Genomic DNA, 21,996 nt, shown 5'->3' with positions numbered 1-21,996 from the left:
TTCGTACTGCCATGGGTTTTTGCTCCAAGTGGCCATTGCTACTTCTGGGTGGGAGGTGAGCTGTGGAGAAGAGATGATAAAGCCTCATCAATTCACCTCCTTGCAGGATTTTGGAAGACATAAGGAGAAAGTTTAAAAGTCGAGTTCTCGAGATCTGAGGGCCCAGAGAGTAGATCTAACTTGCTTTTAAAGGAGGGCAGATTCTGAGTAAGCCATTCCCTAAGAGTTTTCTGTGTCCCATCAGTTGCCTTCAGATAATGCCTCAAAAACTACTCATTAATTTGACTGGTGAACTCTTCAGCTTGATCAGGGGACCCCTCTGATCCACTCCCTTTATAATGAAATTTAGAATGACCTTATCTTTGTCTTTATCGTGATTTTTTTTTCCTTTTTGGAGGGGGGAAGGTAGGGCAATTAGGGTTAAGTGACTTGCCCAAGGTCACACAGCTACATGATTTTCTAAAAGGAACTAGCAATATCTGAGCAATCTTAGCTCTATCTATTATTTCTGTGGAGCATGAAGGGTGGGGGCAGGGGGGAGTGTGAAAGAAGGAGAAAGAATGGGAAGAATGACTTAAGATTTTAATGACTGCTGATGAAAAACATTAATATTAATACTGTTCTCTTTGATTTTGACCCAAGTTTGCCAGAAATAATTTTATTTATCATTAATCTATATCGAAGTCATTTCTAGCATTGAGAGATAGATTTCCAAACTGGCATGATTTCCCCAGCCCCTCTGCCATGACTGTCTGCCCCAAGACAATTTCAGGTAATGTATATAAGAACCTTGAACCCACTATAGTCTGGGTAACATTCCAGAATTGAGAAAGCAAATCACTATTCCATTCCTCCTGTATCACTCCCCTGGAGGAATCAGTGGTGAAATTGGTTTTCAATTTGCTTTTTCTGAGAATCTGTCCTGATTAACTAGTCTATTGTTTCAAAGACTATTTCTTTCCTGGCCTGTTAACATGGTAAAATTTGGCTTTGGTTGACTTTAGATATTTCCAATGGGGAGAGGAAGGGAATCATTTAAAACAAGAGCTAGAAGTACTTGTAATGAAGAAAAACTATAAGCTTCCTGATTAAAATCAGGAGTCAATCAAGGATGACACAATTATTTAACATAGTACTAGAAATGCTATCTATAGCAGTAAGTAGAAAAATAAAATAAAGAATAGTAAAGGCAAAATGGAGACAATTATGGGTTACTTAGAAAATCCTAAGGAATCAACAAAAAAAAAATTAATGAGACAAGACCAAGTAATTGAGACAAATAAAGTAGCAAGATACAAACCAAATAGTATTATTAATTATTATAAGTTAGCATTTCTACATGTTATTAACACAAAACAGGAAGGGGTAAAAAAGAGAAATAAAGTTCAAAATGTGAATAAAATGTGTTAAATATCTGGAAACTAACCAATTAAGAAACATATAGGAATTACATAAATATAACTACAGAATAATTTTTATAGTCATAAAGAAAGACCTAAATAGGTGGGAAAATATTCATTGTTCTTGGTTAGAACAGGCCAGGTAAATATCATTAAAATGGTGTTACTTCCTTAGCCTACAGATTTAATATTTTATCAATCAAATTACCAAGGGGACAATAAATAAAATTAGGCAAAATAATAACAAAATATGTAAAAGTACAGAAAGTCAAAAACATTTAAGGAAAATTTAAAAATAAAAATGATGGGGAATTAGCATTATAAAGCAATAATTATCAAGACTATCTGGTACAGGATAAAAATTAAAAAAAAAATAATCAATGGTCTACATTTGATAAACAAAACTTAAAAGGAAATATAAGTACATAAGTCTAGTAAACCTAAGAACAGTAAGTACTAGGAAAAGAACTCTTTATTCAACAAGAACAGCTGGGAAAGCTGGATAGAGGTATGGTAAAAAATAGATTTAGACTAGCATCTTATACTACATATACCACAATAAATTCCAAATGGCTAAATGAGCTAAATATTTTAAAAGTTGTGATATTTAACATTTAGAGGAGAATAGATGTCTATAGATGTCATGACTGTGGATAGGGGATGAATTTGCAATCAGCTACACAGGAAATATAATAAAATACAAAATAAACCACCTTGATTATATATATATAAATATAGATTTTGTACAAATAAAATAATATCTAGAATAAAAACAAAAGATACAAATAGGGCAGAAATCTTTGCATAAAACATCTCTGCTAAAATTCAGACATACAAAGTCTATAGGGGAATCAATGAAAATCTGTAAGGGGATCAAAACAAGCCCACAAAATTAATTTTTTTCCCCAGTAGACTCCCATTCCCCAGTAGACACATGGTCAAATAATATTAATAAAATAATTATCAAAAAAAGAAACATAATCAACAATTATCTTTAGAAGTATTCTCGGGGCAGCTAGGTGGCAAAGTGAATAGAGCACCAGCCCTCGAATCAGGAGGACCTGAGTTCAAATCTGGCCTCAGACACAACACAAAAACTAGCCCTGTGACCTTGGGCAAGTCACTTAACCCCAATTGCCCTCCAAAGAGAAAAAAAAAAGTACTCTCAAGATTGCTATTAGAGAAATCCAAACAAAAACAACTCTAAAATATCACTTTACATCCATAAAATTGGCAAATATGATAAAAGGTGGAAAAATTCAATGCTAGAAGCATGAGGAAAGAAGCATATTAATTCAGTACAGATGAAGTTGTGAACTAATCAAACTATTTTGGAAAACAAATCATAATTATGCAAGAAAAGTAATATAGTCAGTCAATAAACATTTATTGGGGCAGCCAGGTAGCGCAGTGAGTAAGAGCACCAGCTCCAGTGTCAGGATGACCTGGATCAAATCCGGGCTTAGATACTCAGCACCACACCCAGAAATAACTGGCCGTGTAGTTACTTAACCCCAATTGCTTTTAAAAATAAATAAATAAAATAAACATTTATTAAGTTCTTTCTATGTGTTAGGCACTGTGCTAAGTTTTGAGTATACAAAGAAATCTTATTTTAATTACATTTACATATACATATATAAAATTCACTTAGTTTAGGGGGAAAAGTCAGCACCCTGAACTTCAGAGAAAACACAAACAGAAATTACAAGCAAAAAAAATACAGATAGAGAAAATAAGACAAATCAACAGACAGAGCTGCTAGATGTCTGATCAAAGCTATATATACAGTTAGTTACCAGAGAGAGAACCACCAACATCTGGGTTTTCAAAGCCAGGGAGCTCTTTAATGGCTACCCAGAGTCTTTGCCTGGACTGGCCAAATCATACAAACACTGTTCCAATGAGTGACCTCCAAAGCAAAAGCTCACTTCAGAATATATATATACCCTTCTTCAGAGCCTGACGGCATCACAACCCTCTTGACCCATTGCCTAATTACAAAGTAACAAAAGGTTCCGGCCTTCCTAAAAACAAGCCTCCCCCAATCAAGCTTCTCTCCTTGGGCTCAACATGAGGCCTATTAATGGATTGGAAAGATCTTCAACTCCCATTAACATTACATTACAGGAGGCTGAAGAGGTTGGATTGGTAGAAAGAATAGTCTCTCAAGAAAGAATAATAGTCTCCAGAAAACTTAACCAGAAAAGATTGTTTATGCCCTTTTACTCAGAAATCCAGTTATTGGCTGTATATCCCAGAAAGCTATTGACAACAAGACCTATCAGTACAATAACATAGTAGCACTATTTTAAAAAATAATTTCTATTGTCATCTTTGTTCTTCCATTGCCTAATTTCCCCCTCTACCCCTCCCAGAAAACTATCCCTTATAATAATTTTTTTTTTTTTACAAATTCACCAAAATCATTTGCTATCTTGAAAAAACTAACATTATATGCAATGTTCAACACTGATGGACCTCCTAACAACCACTACCTCCAGAGCACTATTTTTAATAGCAAAATATAAAAACTGGAAACAAATATACCTAATGATAGGGAGAGGTCTGAACACATTATGGTACATGAGTGTAAACGAATATTACTGAGCCAAGAGACATAAAGAATGTGAAGAATTCAAAGAAATACAGGAAAACATTTGTATAGTTAACAAAGCAGAATCAAAAGGACAATACACAAATTTACTGTATCTACCTAGATGAAGACAACTCTAAACAGCAACAAAATTCAGATTAAAAATGTGACTGTTGTTAACTTATGCTTACCTGAGGACTACCTTTGAAATAATGCTCATGCTTTCCCTGGCTGAACTGCTGGCTATCCCTCTCTAGACACCTCATCCTGGAAGCTTCCTCCCAACCTAGAATTCATACATAAAAGTACCCTCTACCTTTGTGCCTCTCCCTCTGTATGGTTTCTCCCAAAAGGGCACCTGAAACATCCATAGTCTCAGACCTCTCCAGGTGTAACTCCTGACTTCCTCTCCACCACACCCCAGGGTTGAGTATCTTCATTAGCTTCCCCTTTCATTTTTTCAGGGCTTTTTTTTTTAGGGGGGAAGGGATGGGTATTGTCTTCCCCCTCATTAGAATGTAAGCTCCCTAAGGGTAAGGACTGACTTTCTTTCTGCATGTATTTGCATTTCCCATACTGGCACTTAGAAAGTGTTAAATAAAATGCTTGTGGATTGAGAAAACTTCAGGAGATCGTTTTCTAGTATTTGAAGGGCTCTTCAGTGGAAAAGGAGTTGCTTGACCCCAGAGGGCAAAACTAGAAATTGCTACATCTGGAAGAACCTAGGAAGTTACAAATAGATTTCAAATCTATGTAAGGGAAATCTTTGCAACAATTCCAGCTATCTGAAAGGGGCTTCCTGGCTGCCCTCAGAAAATAGTGGGACCCTGTTGACTAGAAGGCTTCCAGCTGCGTATGACCACTGGCCAGGTGCACTGGAGGACGGGTTCTGATTCAGGTGCAGGTCGGATTAAACGAGGCGTTTTTAACCAGGGTTCTGTGAAGCTGCTTCCAATACACTTAACTCATAGATTTCAGAAACTGCGAGACTTCGTCCTAGTCAACTCCGCGCTTCACAGATTAGAAAACTGAGTCTCAGAAAGCGAGGCAGCAACTCGCCCCTGGCCACACCAGTGACCCCTGAACAGCACGGCTTAGGCTGGAACCCTGGCTTGCCTGGGCTTTTTCCCAGCTCACTCTTTGTCCCTTCTAATTCAGTTTCTGCGGGCAATCGGAAGAATAGCTACGTAAGCGAAGTCAAAACTGCAGAAACCTCCTTTTCTGGTTTTAATGAGTCTCTCGTCCCAGCCAATGGCCTGTGGATCTGGCGCCAGGGTCTAGGTTAGAAGGGGGAGGGAGGAAATCTTGCGAGGACTACAATTCCCGTCGTCCATTGCTGTCCAAATTGACCCTTCGCTTCAAGGAGAAGCGTTGCATCCTGGGACAGATGGAACCTTTCTGTAACCACTAGAAAGGCTTCAACGAGTAAGTACAGTGTATCCTGGAAGATAGGATTGTAGTCTTGTGAAGTAGCGTAGTCCTCCTATGGCTACAACCACTCCTGGGGTCAGATCTGGGATTGTAGCTCAAAATTTCGGGCAAGGAGAGGCGGAGGCATCCCTAGGAGGGGACGGAGCACAGTGAAGTAAGCCCAACGATTGTGGTTATCACTTCCGGTGACGGTCAAGAAAGTAGCGTCTAGAACGGAGCTGTTGCTATGGGCTGGTTGTTTGGGCCTCAGAGGCCGTCCGTCAGTACCCGGATGTGTGCTTCTTTGTTCTTAAGCCTGGGCTACAAAAGGTGGTTTGTCTGTCCACGGTCAGCCCCCAAAGCAGCTTCGTCCTTCCCGCCATTCCTGCTGGTGGGATGAGGGGACGGCGTCCGCATCCGTGGAGGCCCTAATAGATTCTGTATTTAATGAGCTGCGTATAACCTTAGCGATCCCCTGTGCCAATTTTTTTGTTTTTCCAGATGGGGAAACCGAGGCACAGAGAAGTGGGTTAACTTGGCCAAAATCCAATATAATACAATCTAAATGATTATATTTGATCCTTAGGACGACACGATAAACCGTAAGAGGTGGTCATCTCCATTTGAAAGAAGAACCTGAGCCCTAGCTGCCCCGTCTTGGGCAGATGAAGGTGTAGAAGATGTATAAAACTTTCCAATTTGGAAGCCGGCACAGAGCTCGGTTAGCACAACCCCTATCTCCTGTAAGGCCCTCTCGGCACTGTGTGGTCATGCGGCTAGCTAGCCTGGACTGGGAGACCTCCATGGAGGAGGCTGTCCCCAGGGCAGCCCAGTCCATTTTAATGTAATTCCTTTTGACGCCATACAGTACGCCTAAATCATATTTCCTGACATTTTCTCTTATTGGGCCTAAATATGCCTTCTCCATCCACGTTAAGTCAAGTCCACAAGAATGTATTAAGGCCCACTTCGTGGCAGGGACTGTGCTAAGGGCTAGGGAGACAAAGAAACGCACACACAAAAAAATCCCTTCACTCAAGGATCCCATGGATCCCAGTCTAGTGGGGGAGACAACTAGGTACAGACATGATATAAACAGGATAAAATGCAGATAATCTCACAAAGTAGAAACAAAGAAGTCCCATCCTTTTTCCACTGAACAGTCCTTCAAATAGATCAAAACCTCTATGTTCATGTTGGGATTAAGAGGTGCATCAAGTTCTTAACACCAAATTAAGAATCCTAGAGGAAGCTCCTTCTTCCCTCCCTCTAATATTTTAACAAAGGCAAAGGAGTTTAAATATCCTGATTTCCTACCCCATCTGTCAGTAAGGAAAATACTACAAAACTGGAGATGATTCTTTTTTATTATTATTATTTAAAGAGGACTCAAATATTAGGTCAGAATAAATTTATCTCCCCTTCCCACTTAATTGCTTTTGGGTCCTCATGAAAAGGCAGGTGATAAATGACATTTCTGTAGCACCTTAAGGGTTGCAAAGGGGTTTAGAAACATGTAGTTGGATTCTCATGAAAACTGTGAGGTAAGTGCTTCAGAGATTATTTTCTCCATTTTGCAGATGAGGAAATTGAAGGACAGAGAGGTTAACTGACTTGTCCAGGATTGTACAACATTTGAGTTTGGAAGTGAATCTGGGTTTTCCTGACTCCAAAACCAATGTCATATGTCACAATCAACTTTGTCTAACAGGACATGGTGCAGAAGAAGTAGTCTGAAGGCCCTTCTGCTCCCTGTCCCCCATCCCATTTCCTTGTGAGGATATATTTTACAAAATAATATTAGGAGAGTGCTTTAGTCAGATGTTCCCAATGAAATCAGTCTCTATCAATTCCCAAAACAATAGCCTGCAATGAATTTTTTTATGAAATTCTTATCAAAAACCTAACCAACTTCTAAAGGGAAAAGACCTATTCAGCCCAGGAAAGACTCCACCCATGAAGTGATTAGGGTAATGGACTAAGTGAAAAGAAGAGGTTTTAATTTATTTAATAGAAGTATCTCTTGAGTTCATTTTTGACCAAGAATTCTTAGATGGAGTATTTAGAAGAGATTGGTATTAGAAAAATTATTCTAAACAGTCTTCTAAAAAGTTGTTTGATTGTTGTTCTGTTTGATGAATAAAAACTATTAACTGAATTTTCACCTGAGCTATGTAACTAGATTTTACCTTATTGTAGAAGTTCATCTTTGTTTGGGAATACTGTAAATCGCTGAGTAGATAGGTAGCTTGGTAGGTACCTATCTACTATAGATATTTAGATATTCTGAATATTAGATAGATATATAGATATTCTGAAACTAGGTAGCTTGTTTCAGAAACTTTCAAAGGCATGGGGAAACCACTTTTCTGGGATTTCTTTCTCTCAGCAGAGTTGCTTAGAGTTAGAATATTCTATTTTAATTAACAAGTTTGTCACTGGCAGGCTTGTCCCCCAAATATAAAGTACTAAATTTTTCTTAATAATAATAGCTATCTTAATAATGATAAGTATTATTATCTATAATATAGAATAGATATTAATGATAATAAATACTAATAGCTTTATATAGCACTTGTTATGTGCCAAGCACTTTACAAATACTTTCTTATTTAGTACTTAAGATAGCCAAGGGAGGTATGTGCAATTATTATCTCCATTTTACAGATTGGGAAACTGAGGCAAACAGAGTTGAATAGCCCAGAGTCATATAGTCGGTAAATGTCTGTAATGGGAATGTAAATTTGTAAGATCTTCCCTGCCCCTAGGCTAAAGTGCACCTGGAGCCTGGGGTGGGAGGCTTGTTTTTCAGTAGATACTTCTTGATTGGCCAGTGAGTCAATAAGGTTGTTACATTCTCTGAGCCAGGAGAAGGCTATATAAGCCCTGATGTGTAGCTTTGTTTTGGGGCTCACTTTCAGAAGTGTTCTGTGATTTGATATGGATTCTGGGAAGCCCTTGTTGAGAGCCCTGCCTCGATTTGAAAAACCCAGATGTTGAAACCCAGATGTTGATTGGGTATGGATGTAATGGTTGGACAGTTTGAAATCTGTCTCCTTGATCTGTTTCTGTCTTGATAATTCTGTCTGTATATTCTGAAGTTCAGGGTGCTGACCTCTTTCCCCTGAACTAGGTAAACGATACGTGTTTGACTGATTAAAGTAAGCTTGTTAACCCATTTTGAGTTGCTTTCCTTTAACAAAGCAGATCCAAGAACCTGTGTTGGCAGCCACCCTGAGGATGCTTGGGGTGCTTGCTGCTACAATGTCCAAGGCTGGATTTGAACTTAGGTCTTCCTGACTCCAATTTTAGCACTCTATCTGTTGAGGTTTGGGTTTAGGGGACCCAAGGGGGTTCCCAGAGACTGTACCCCATTATATCCACTTCACCAACAAGCTGAGATAACTTTTTTTTCTTAAGCAAATATGAAAAAAATCATTCTGAGCACATACACAAATGGTGAGAGAAGGTAGTTCACTTATGGCTACAGACCTAGAGAAAGCCAGTCTAGTTTTAAGTGATTTTCAACTAAATAAACATTTATTTATTTATTTTGCTTTTTGGAGGGCAACTGGGGTTAAGTGACTTGCCCAAGGTCACATGGCTATAAATAAACATTTATTGAGTAGACTGTTATATGGAAGGTGCTGTGCTATTTTCATACCATAGTCATTCAGTAAAACCTTACTGAATGTTTCCATGAAATTGTTAGACATAATTAATGGAAAGTTAACTAGGATAGAGTAAATTTCCTCGACTTTGTGAGCCTCTTACGAAAAAGGCAGTGAATGTAACACTGCTGGTCATTATAATCCTTATTCATATAAGGCAAACTTTACCTGTGGTGTGATTTGGTGGCTAATGAAAGGTTCTTCCTAAATGATTTTCCTTAATGAAAATCTCACTGAAATTTCCACATTATTCATTCCTTTTATTCAAGGCTGAAGCTAGCGATCTGTGGCACTCAGCATAAAGGAGCACATTAGATGGCTTTAAGGCATGGGTAGGGTTAGTCATTATTAGCACCCTTTTCCTACCTCCTGGAATTCCTTCAACTAATGTCTTAGTTTTTGCTCTCAGTTTGCTGTTAACTAAATCAATTCTAAGGTGTTTACTAATGACAGTTTGAGGTGTTTCTATATCAAAAAAGAATTTTTGAAGATGGAAAATCCTTCCTTTTTACATACCTTTTTCTTCCATGAGCTTCACTAGACTATCTCATACTTCATCAGTTTCTTGGAGAGATTAGAAACCTGTGGGTGGCTGATCTGACTTCTGGCATATCTCACCCTTCCCCTTTGGGCAAATAAATGATGACAAAAAAAGCTCTCCAAAAGTTTTTTCCATTCTTGTGTTAAAGAATTGAAGCCTTCTATTTAAATTCAGAGATGTTCTCTTAGTAAACCATTATCAGACCTTAGAAGAAATAGTATAAAGAATCACAGAATCTCAGATTTGGAAGGGTCTTCCAGAATCAACCAGTTCAACCCAAAGAGAGCTCCCCAATAGATGTGTTTATCTACATCATCCCCAACAAATCCAACTTCTGCCTGAAGACATCCAGTGAGGAGATAACCACTATCTACTATTGTAGATATACTAGGTATAAAGGTACCTGGTCTACTTCTAGACACGTCTAATTGTTCAGAAGTTTCCCCTTTACATTGAGCTAAAATTTCCATCTCTGAAACTTCTACCAATTGCCACTAATTCAGTCCTTTTGGGGCAAGCAGAATACTCTTCTTCTTAATAGTAGCACTTCAGATACTTAAAGAGAACTATAATTCCTCCCTAAAACTTCTCCAGACTAAACATTCCCATTTCTTTCAACTAGTCCATTCATAGTCTCCAGTTCTCTCGCTGTCCTGGTCATTCTTTGCTGAGCATATTCCAGTGGTACAATGCCTTTTTTCAATCTCTTATCCAGCAAGGTCCTTAGAGAATGGAACACATGATAGATAAATTTGGATCTGCTAAAAGGAATTAGATGATGCAATAGTGAAGAGTACATCCTGAAAGGGACATCACAGGGAAGACCTGTGTTCTACAATCCAGTGATCCAAGCTTGATCAATTTCAAGCTGACATAACCATTGACTATATTGCTCGGTGGCTGGTCCCAAGCATGCCGATATGCAAATGTATGCTCACTTCCATGAATGTACTGATGCTGTTTTAGGTGATATATTTGGATGAAGAGAGAGTTGGACTTGGAGGAAAGAAAGGACCACCCACTACTTTGTTCATATTGATGCATCTTTAGGTCCCATTTCTGGTCAAAGTGATGCCTATCAGGGTACTTACTGGCCACACTGATACTTCTTGATAATCATTAAATATCATATTTTTGACCAAAGTCTGAATTAATCAAACAGATTGCTTTGCTTTAAAAATGTCTTTTCCTGTGTCAGCACCTCCAGAGACCAGATAAGACTAGAAGTGGGATTTCCCCCTATCTTGGAGCATACTCTATATGGGAGGAAAACAGACATCCTGAGATCATAAATTCCAAACGGACCCTGCTTTGTCTTTGTTCTCTGAGTGAGATGGGAGAATACCTCTTCCTATGTCAACAAAGCCAGATGAGGCTTACCTTATGGCCATTAAAGATGAGATCTTTAACTCAAGGCATTAACTTGAGTAATAGGACTTTTTCTTATTTTAATATTTTTGGACATATACTATGTTATGGAATGTTAATGGCAAAGAAAACACTGATACCCTGAGTCATAATTTCAATTGACATTTTGTCAAGTCTCTTATTTTATCATATTTACCCATCTATTCAATTAAGAAAATTCCTTTCTCATACAATGATTAAACATTTATGGAGATCATAAATTTGTGTGACACAGCCACTCTGAATTGGGATGATTCTAAAATGTATTTAAGCTTTCTTAGTCTTTTGTTCAGACAGAACTTAGCTTCTGACTCCTTGTATGTACAAGTTCGCTAGTTTTGGGTTTTTTTTTTTTTTTGCTTTTTGGAGGGCAATTGGGGTTAAGTGACTTGCCCAAGGTCACACGGCTAGTTTTTGTGTTAAGTGTCTGAGGTCGGATTTCAACCTTCAGTCATCCTGACTCCAGGGCTGGTGCTCTATTCACTACACCACCTAGCTTCCCTGAGGTTGCTAGTTTTAAGGGAATAAAATGAAATAACTGTATATCACTATTTGTTTGTCTCCTTTAACCAAACTTTTGAAGGTTAACATTCTTCACTTCCTGCTTTTGAATCAAGTGGTGCCCACACTCTGAGCACCTAAGGAATGCTCCTTAGTATACACCCAATAATGGGTCACCAGAGCCCACCGAGGCCTGCTTTTGCCAAAAAACAAAACCTTTCTTGCACTCAGGACAATCAAATGGCTGCTTCCCATTATGTACAGGATGATCACCAGAGCCTATTTCTACTGGAAGCATGTATTACCCTCAAAACCAGAAAATGACTGTTTGCTGTTCCTCATCGTGCAGCAGCATTAGAGCTCACTTCTTCCAAAAGTATCTCTCATACTTGAAGTAAGAAAAGAGATTTTCACCTCTCTGCACCAACTGGTGATTTTTCAGATCCTACTTTTGGGTGAAGTGGTACTCATAGTCAGGTAAAGGGAATGGGTATACACCATTGTGCATATGCTATTATTTCTTGAAGTCTTGCTTTTGGGGAAAGTACCACCCACTCCAGGCTGGGAAAAGGGTGTTCACTGTTTGTAATACTAATGTAATTTAAAGTTCCCCCTGTATTGGCTTGGTTTTTGGTTTGATAATGTTAAAACCCAGAGCTTGTAAATCCCACTTGTGGGATGGACTTGTTGATGTGAAAGGAGAGTGCTGAACTGGGAGGAGCTGATAACATAAATTTAGAGAGACACAAGAAAAGAGAGAGGCAGAAGAACTTTTTAGAAGCAGCATCTTGGAGGCAGAGAGAGACTGAGAGGATTGCTGAGGGCCACTTTGAATTGCCCAGGACTTTGAGAGCTGCCACCCAGAGCTGCCAAGGACTGAGGATACATGGCTGTTATGCTGGTACTTTGTCTGTCTGTTTTGATATTGTTTTGCCAGATTTGTCCACTGGTGAAAGACAGTCCTGTTGTTGCAAAGGTCTGAGAACCTTGCTGTTGGTTCAGAGCTCCTGAGACTGTTCTGCAGACAGAGAGTGAATTCTGTCCACTGGTGAAGGACAGTCCTGTTATTGCAGAAGTTTTGGAACCTTGCTGTTGGTTCAGAAGCCCTGAAGAAGGATTTTCTTGTTGTATGTTTACAGAAATCCTGGAAGAGGGTTTTGCTAATGTTTTCAGGGGTCCTAGGACTGTTCTGCAGACAGAGAAGGAATTAATGAAGACACTGGCAATGTATCTTGTGGCCTTGCTAAGCTTTGTCTCCCCAGGAACAAAGATTGCTGAGAACTTGCCTTGTGTCAAGATGAAGAAAAGACCTCCATTTGGGTATTAAATGCAGTGTGTAAGCTTGTTGTAACTCTGGGGTAGATTCAATTGTGATCCAAGGGTGGGAAACTTTTGACCTTTTTGTGCTCTGTGATTGAACAAATGAATGTACTTTACTTATGATTGGAAACTAATCTCCATTTGAGAACAGGGGCTTTGTGATGGACTAAATGAATGTACAGCCTAGGGGTGGAGTAGTATTTAGAAGAGGGACTTTGTGACTGATTAAATGAATGTAATGTCCAGGGGTGGAGTAGTACTTGATTAAATCACACTTGTGGGTAGTACTTGGAGATTATTGAATCACACTTAGTAAATGCTGTATTTTGAATGATATTTTGATCTTCTCTGTTCTTAATTTGTCACTGAATAAAATGGAGAGCACCTATGCTGGTATTTTGAACCTTGGGAAGTTGCCTTTGCATGGCATTACACTGTTTTACACCTATTTGGTTTTCTCAGATGTTGCTTCTGGGCAAAGCATCACCCACACTTAGGGAAGGGGCACTCATTACTACGGTGAGTCATCAAGGCTAACTTCTGCCGAAAGCACTTTCCACGTTCTGGGCATGTTCCTTTGTGTACCATCATTTCATGTCATTTTCTGGACGGTTTTCCAGAGTCAAGACAATGTTTCAGGGGACATTGGGTCCCTTGGTGCTCTGAGACTGATATCTCTTGGTATTTAAGCTTCTCTGTGTCAGCTAGTTCACCTGAAGAGAGGATGAGAAAAGACCTATCATATATCCTAGAGCCTCTATTATTAGTTCTCACCAAACTATCTGTCATGGGGACTTGGGCTCTTTCCCCAAGACTATTTATGGTTTAGGATTAGAGAACTTGCCTCATCTTGTCCCACTGGGAAATCCCCATCTAATTGCTATTTCTCAGAATCGTCCTGAAAAGGCTTTGTAACCAACAAAGCCCATTGGAGAAAAAGAAGCCAGTATTATCTACAGGATTCTTAACCTGAGGTCCCTGAGCTTGTTTTCTTAGTATTTTGATAATTGTATTTAAATATAATAGGTTTCTGTCACAATCCTATATGTAGTTTATTTTATGCATTTAAAAACATTATTCTGAGAAGATCTCCATAGGCTTTAAAAGACTGCCAGAGGAGTCTGTGACATAAAATAGGTTAAGAACCCATGGATGAGGGGGGCTGCTAAATGAGGATTATGCAAAAGTAGAATCATAGGATCAGATTTAGTATAGGAAGGGCTGGTAAAGGAGAAAATAAGTGATTTGCCCAAGTCACACAGGTAGTGAGGGCATAAAATTGAGCAGGCTTCAAACTTTACTAGTCTATAATGTGTCCATGCAGAAAGATGGGACAAAGGGTCACTCACTCATCCAAAATACTGATTTTCCTTCAAGGTTCACCTCAGTTGCCACCTCCTTTGACAAATGCCCTGCTTCTCTTGGTAGTAATGCCAATCCCAGTTGCAAATATAAAATTTCTCCCTTCTCAAATTACCCTCTATGCATTTATCTCTGGACTTGCTGTCTCCACACCCAAAACAGGATTTGAATTCAGTTTAGATTCAGTCAAAGGGCTACACTTGAGGTCCTAGAGGGCTATATGTGGCCTCAAGGCTGAAGCTGAAGCCTCTTGCCCTGACAATTTCCTTTTTGGCTTTGCATCTCTGGTACCTACTTAGATCAGTGCCTTGCAAATAGTAGGTGTTAATACATGTTTGCTGAATTGAATTCCTGCTGACAAATCATAAGATTTCCAGCTTTTTATGGGTAAAGACAATATTGTTATTTACTCTGTATTTCTCCACAGTAACTAGAATTACAAACACATGGGTATTTGATCCAAGATGTTTGTTGGCTAAGTTCCTGGCCTGAATTGGTAGTCCCACAGGAAAAGCAAGAAAGATAATCATTCAAGAGTGAGCTCCCTACAGCTCTTTTCACCGGATGCTGATGATCTTTCCATGTTCATAAAACCTTTACTAGCCTACAAAATACATCTGGAAGGGCTCCCAACCTGCCTGTCAGAAGCAAAGTCAATAAAAATTCTCAGTTTGTGGTTCTATTATGCCAAGGCTTACATCTAACAAACACCTGCTCTTTCTTCCTTGTGCTGCAGAAACCAAACCCAGGCCACGTGTCAGATTAAGAGAAAAAGAAGTGTTTCCCTTCCTCTTTGCACTCCCATCAACACTTCCAACTGGACACCCTCTAGTACCTTGATTTCCAAGAGTTCATCCTAGTCTGGTTCTTGTCATTTCCACTTTTAGCATCTTCTCTCTACTGTTCTTTCCCTCACCAAAATCTGCTCCTTTTTCATTCACACTCTTGGGAACATAACATAAATTTTCTTACTTCCTAAATGGATATGAGTCAAAAATATTTTTCTTCAGTAAGAGCCTCTTACCAGCCTCAACCTACCAGATCTATCTGTCACAATGTTTCCAATTCAGAGACTAGATGAGACATAGATCAGAGAAACTACCTTCACTTTTTCTAAAATTCTATCTTCCCCAGGACATAGAACATCAACTTACTAGCACTCAAAGAACTCAAGGCATCATAGTTCTCCTTCATCACATACTATGTGTCCAGGTAAGTCAATATCCCCATTTCTGTCTGCAAGTGACAGCCACATCCTCAAATGTTAGGAAGAACTGAAATTACCAGTCACACTTCTCTTCTTTTTCTGGTGTCCCTGTGAACACCTGTTTGCAAGAGTTATTGAGTAAGGTCTAGGATATTTCTGATTCTTCCCTCCAACCCCAATTTGTGGGGTTTTTTTCCTCTCATCTTTTCTCCTCTCTCCTGATTGGGGGGATGGCAATAGGTTATACAGGAACTCTGATCAAGATCAATGACCAGAAACCCTGAGATTCAGTCTGGAAAGAATTCAGTAGGCCCAAACAAACTTTTAAGTCAGGATTGTAAAAGTTTATTTTTACGCTTTACAGTGGGCAGGGGTTCTTAGGGAACCTGCAAGCTTAAAGAAGTCATAGGTACAGGTTTTAAGGAGTCATGACAATAAATCAGGTGTCAATTATGCTAACTAGGTGAGTAAGTGTGGGATTAGAGAGGAGTTAAGGAGTGGTCAGTGCTTAAAGGGACATGCATTTTTAATGCCCATAATTCACTGGGAAATAGCCCAAGTGGGGGCTACCTGGAGGTGTGGTTTTAGGCTTGAAAGGTCACTAAGTCAGCTATTGGTCAAGACTGACTGAGAAGTGCCTAGTCTACCACCCATCAGTGTCATGTTTGACAAGATGGATGTTGGGAACCAAGGCTAAAGGAGACTCAGTATGTGTATAATTGGCTAAGGAGTTAACCTATAGATAGTGCATCGAAGAATTCATAGATGCAGCTGGCCACTATACTAAGGGGAGATAACATTTGCCTAAGCTAAAATGTTTATAGATGGTTTAGTGAAGGATTCATAGTTGTAGCTTGTTATTGTTCCAAGAAGAAATAAACAGTTCATGAATTGTTGCTGGGCAGAGTGCTGGAAGGGGAAAGGGGCAGAGTTAATGCTCTGGGGGGGGGGCCGAAGTGTGAGTTTACAGACTGGTTTTACAAACTAATGTTACAAACTGATATTACAGACATAGATCCCAAGCACCCCATCACCCCCACTCATATACAGTCAGTGACACCATCTCAGTTCCCTACTTACAGGTCCATGATGAAGAGTACAATGCTGATTCCTGTTGACTTGAACAACAATTGTTATCAACTCCTATTTAGAAAACACCTTTATATTTGAAAAGTGCTTTCCTAGCAACAACCTGATGAGGAAGGTAGTGCAAGTATTATTATCCCCACTTTACAAATCAAGAACCTGCAGCGGTGATGGGTTGACTTGCCTCTGATCACAGAGCTAGTTAGTATGTGAGGCAGATCTTGCACCCAAGGCTCCTGACTCTGTTCACTGTTCCCAGCAGCCTGTATTCCTGGGTTCTGAGCTAATCAAGCAGGAAAATAAGCAAGACTGTCCTCAACTGGACAGGATGGTCCAATGTGTGCGGTGCACATATATGCTTATAAATGCAGGTAGGGGCTAAATTGAAGAAGATGTATTTGCCTGGTTCTGAAAGGACAAACACATTCCTTAAATAAGGAGTTAATTATTTTCATATTAACCCCTATAGACTTATCAGGGCCTCAGACTAAAAGGAACAATTGTCCAGTGAGTCTTGTTCCCTACCCCAAATAGCTACCCAGGGCTGAGGTTTTACATGGGGTGACATAGCTTGTCATATTTCTCTTAGACTGTTCTTCCTGTAGCATAGCCTATTAGTTCTTAACTTTTGGGTTGCTGATTCAACCTTTAAAAAGGAATTAACCCCATACAAAATGAACTTTCAATTTCAGTAAAATCTCAGCAGGTGGTGGTGCTTCAGTTTAGTGACAGCTATGTGGCATAGTGGATAGAATGCTAGACTCAATATTCGGGTAGACCTGAGTTCAAATGTGGCTTCATATGCTTCCTGGCTATGTGTCCCTGGGCAGTCAGTTAACTTACATTTGCCACAGCTTCCTCATTTGTAAAATGGGAATAATAATAGCCCCTACCTGACTGGGGTTGTTGCAAGGATCAAATGAAATATTTGCAAAGTGCTTTGCAAACATTAAACTGCTATTAAAGTAGTACTTATTATTATATTAGTGGTCTAGACTGTAAGATGTGTTCATTATCTCAGGTTCCCAGTGACCACTCTCTTAGGGGTGGGCCTAATGCTAGCATCATATTAGTCCAGGTTTGAGATGAATCTTTATCTTGAGATGAAATGAGATACTTGGAAGTCATTGAATAGAAGTAAAAGATTTACTTTGTCCTAACATAACAAGGATTTGCAACAAGGATACAATCAAATCACAAGCTTCTATAGCTATATCCTCTTCCCTCCTCCTAATCCCCTAACTGGGGAGAAGCCAATTTAACAGGCTTCAAGTAAACCAATAGCATCATACTCAGTTTACCCTTTTCTCTCTTTCTCAGCTTTGCCACAAGACAAGAAAAAAGAAAGACAAGAAATTGTTTTTCATTAGACAATCATAATTCATTTTCCTTCATATTAAAGTATTTCTTTAATATTCTTTGGTTTTTCTTTTAAGGTTTATTCATTCTTCCTTTTGGATTTAATTTAATTTAAAGCCAATAAACATTTATTAAGGGACTCTTATGAACCAAGCACTGAAGATACAAATACAAAAAAAGAAAGAGCCCTCAAGGAGTTTACAATCTAATGGAAAAGATGATACATAAAAGGAAGTTGAAAAGGGAAGATGAAAGATTCTGAGGATCTTCTCTTTCTACAAGGGACTTTTAGTGGGGCTTTGTCTCTTGATGTTTCAGCCTTTGGGGGGGGGGGGTTTTTTTGGTTTTTTTTTTTTTAATTCTCTGCCATTATTCTTTGACTTCTCCCCTCTTTGGTTGGTACACAGAACCCTGGGATTGGGCTTCTGACGTGTCTCAGCCTCCTCATATTGGGGGGATATGGTGCCTCCAGGTCAGGACCCTGCTCTGAGGAACTTCTAGAGGGAGAGGGCTAGCCCTGGTTGCTTTTCCGTCCCATATCCATCCAGTCTGACACATTGCTTCCTTCATCCTCTTTCCTCCTTTCTTTCAAGTATCTGAACAGAATGCTTCTTCTTTCAAAATCAGTGTGAGGGAGGTAAAATTCAGGTATAGTCACTGATGAAAAGGCTCCTTCTATAGGGAACCCAGTCATAAGTCAGGGACTTTGCTTTTGTAAACTTTATGCATACAGGACCTGTGGAGCTAGCTGAGTGAGACTGATGAAAATTCTAATTAGGAAAATTCCTTCATGTTAATTATGGAGTTTTTAACTTTTTAAGTTTCACTTCTTATTTTGTGGAATCATCTGTAATTTCTTTATATCTAGTAGATAAGTTCTTTGTTTTGAGGTTTAGGGGTTGAAAAGGTTTGTAGATAATCTGGCTGGACAAAGATGTTTGAGAGCAAAGCAAAGAATGTGGATCAGGAGGAAGAAATACAATGAGATCCTCCCACACCCCACCCCCCCAAAAAAAAACCTCCTCCAAAGAGATCTAGAAAATATACCAGACCAGACCAAATCCTGATTGGGAAATCCAGGGGAAAAAAAATCACAGTGAGCCATTTTTCCAGTCCACTTCAGCACAGGGAGCCAAACAAAGAAGTCTGCAGATATTAGAGATGGGATCTGTCCTAGAGCTCACCATAGGGAACATTCCAGCATGGGAAAAGGCTGTGCACCAGGACAAGAAGAGGAACCAGATCCAACACAGGGAATTAAACTTGTTCATAGTTCAGGAACAGGTGCCCACTACTCAATTCCAAGTCACAGATCCAAAGTGTATTGAGGAGGGGACCTGCACCTAGTGATGGAAGTCTAGAGTAAAGAGTAGTTGCAGGACTTGAAAGTAAGCAGCTGTGTGACTCAGAACCCAGGAATACAGCAGAGTTGCAGTTTCAGACTCCAGCCTAAAGCAGAATAATGAGGGTAGGAATCCCAGAAAAAAGGGAAACCTACAGTAAAGTTCCTTTGGATCAGCTGAGCTTTCCAACTGATTAACAGTGGCTGAGTCCAGAGGCAGTCTAGTGAAACTCCAGAAGAGGAAACTCTATAGGCCTACTGCTCAGAGCCAAACCAATGTTAGAACTTGCAGAGCCCAGAACAGGGAAATAGCAATCAGATCTTGCCTTGGATCAGACTGTTTTGGAAGACTTGCAGCTATTCCTGAGATCTTGAAAAAATGCAAAATTCAATAAGGAAGCAAAAGCATCCCAGATATTCCCTGCGCAAGTATGCAAAGCCTGGCCCTAACATAAGAGTCAGGAAGAAGGCTGGAAGAATGAGCCAATAAAAAAAGAATCCCATCATAAAAAGCTATTATGGTGAGAGGCACTTAAGATAAACCCAGAAGGGGGCAGCCAGGTAGCACAGCGAGTAAGAGCACGGGCTCCAGTGTTGGAATGACCTGGAGATCAAATCCCGGGCTCAGACACTTAGCACCCACCCAGAAACACCTGGCCGTGTAACCTTGAGCAAGTTACTTAACCCCAATTGCTTAGGGGCCGCCAGGTGGCTCAGTGAGTAAGAGCTCTGGCTCCAAGTGTTGGGGTGACCTGGATCAAATCTGGGCTCAGATACTTACCACACCCAGAAATAACTGGCCTTGTAACCTTGAGCAAGTTACTTAACCCCGATTGCTTTAAAAAAAAAAAAAAGATAAACCCAGAAGAAGGTAATTACTCCAAAACATCTACAAGTAGAACTTCAAAGTAAAATACAGCTTAGATACAAGTTAGACTAGAATTCATGAAAGAGAATGAATTAAATTTTTTAAAAATATCTAAATATTTTAATAAATTAAATGAGAGCAGTAGAGGGGGAAAAATTGGAAAAGAAATGAGGGCCATGGAAGAAAGAATTACAAAGGGAATTAACAACTTGGCACAGAGGTATAAAACTTGTCCAAGAAACAAACTCCTTGAAAATTAGAAGGAACCAAGAAGCTAATGACTATTTGAGATAAAAAAAAAACATTAAAAGACAAATGACTGAAAAAAAAAAATAGAAGAAAATATAAGGTATTTCATAGCAAAAACAACCCACCTGGGAAATAGATCAAGGAGATAAAATTTAAGAATCTTTGGCTTACCTGAAACCATAACCAAAAAACAACCTGGATATAGTTTCAAGAAATCATAGAAAAGGACATAAAAGAGGACAAAGTGGAAGTATGAAGAATCTACCAATCACCTCCTGAAATTGACCAATCAATTAATCATTGAACATTTATTAAGCTCTACTCTACTCCAGGTACTGTGCTAAGCACTGAGACCCAAAATGGACACTCTGTCCTGCCTTATGTTGGCTTGTACATGTCTTATGCCCCTGTCCCATCAGACTGAAAGCTTGAGGATGGAGGCCATGCCTTATTTTATCTCTTTATCTCTATGAGCTAGCTCAAACCCTTTCACATAGTAGATACTTAGCAAAAAGAGGTTGAATAGAACTGAATGAAATTTCCAGAACTCAGGGGTTGCTTATACAAAATATGCTCAATGCAAGCCTTGCCGGCCAGGGCTTGGAAGTAATGTGGTCATATGGTCATTTTGGCCTTAAATTTACAAGCACACAATCTTGGGTAAATATACCCACATAGATTCATATAGTGTCACAGTTGGACATAGCACATAGTTGTGAACACATGATCCCTTCCCTGCCCTCACCCACGAATGCATTAACACATTAAATATATGGAGGGCTGTCCTCATAAGAGAACAGAGTATAACCCAAATTGTTGTTTGCTCTTCTACCCTCATTTCCCGCTCTGGAAAGACTGGTATATTTTACATCTAGTTAATATGAACATTACAGGCAACCTTGATGGGGCAAATAAATCACAAAAGGACAACATGGAAGTAGGTGGGAGTGTTAATGAAAGGAAGAGAGAAGGGGTACTACCCCTTTGCTTAGTGGGGGGTGGGAGGAGATACAGAGTGGGAAGGGAGCTGGGAAAACCTAAGTTTCATTATGATTTTGTGCTTGTTTATTTTTAGCATTGGCTGACTAAGCTACCTCTTCTCTAGCAACTACTTCTCAACTCTGAGTCAGTTACTGAAAGACCCCATTGCAGCAGGGGAGGTTTATTGGGGTAGGGTCTCCAAAGGAGATAGGAAAATTACCCCAATTTTCTATTCCTAGGGTGGGTCTAGTCACCCTCATACACCTGGAAAGTCACCCAGACACACTCTAGACCTTCTGGAAGCATCCTACATAGGGCCACATACAGTCACAGAGACATGGTCAAACACACAGAGCTGCAGCCAAAGGGCCTCTTCACTCTCCCAGTGCCACAATGTCATTCAGGGGGCTGACCTGAGCTGTCTCGACTTCTGCCATGTGTCCTTTTGTTACCTCTTAACCAGCCTGACTAGGGGTGGATCTCTGCCTGTGCAATAATGACTCCTAAGAACCTTGCCTGGAAGAAATCCAAAACCTACCTGCTTCCCTTTCTCTTCCTAGCTCCAGGAGAGCAAGGATAAAGGGGACCTGGGAAGGGATTAAGGTTGCTGGGACTTCTGTGCATAATTAAATCTATTCCTCAGGTCCACTAGCTCTGGAAAGGGGAGGGGAAGGAGAAAGGGAGAGACTAGGAAGA

This window comes from Petaurus breviceps, unplaced genomic scaffold (genome assembly GCF_028583685.1).
Source record: "Petaurus breviceps papuanus isolate PSGF00001 unplaced genomic scaffold, PetGlider_PUasm1.0 115, whole genome shotgun sequence".
In the NCBI taxonomy this organism is placed as follows: domain Eukaryota; kingdom Metazoa; phylum Chordata; class Mammalia; order Diprotodontia; family Petauridae; genus Petaurus; species Petaurus breviceps.
The sequence above is the reverse complement of the archived record's forward strand: the minus strand, read 5'-3'. Positions refer to the sequence as shown.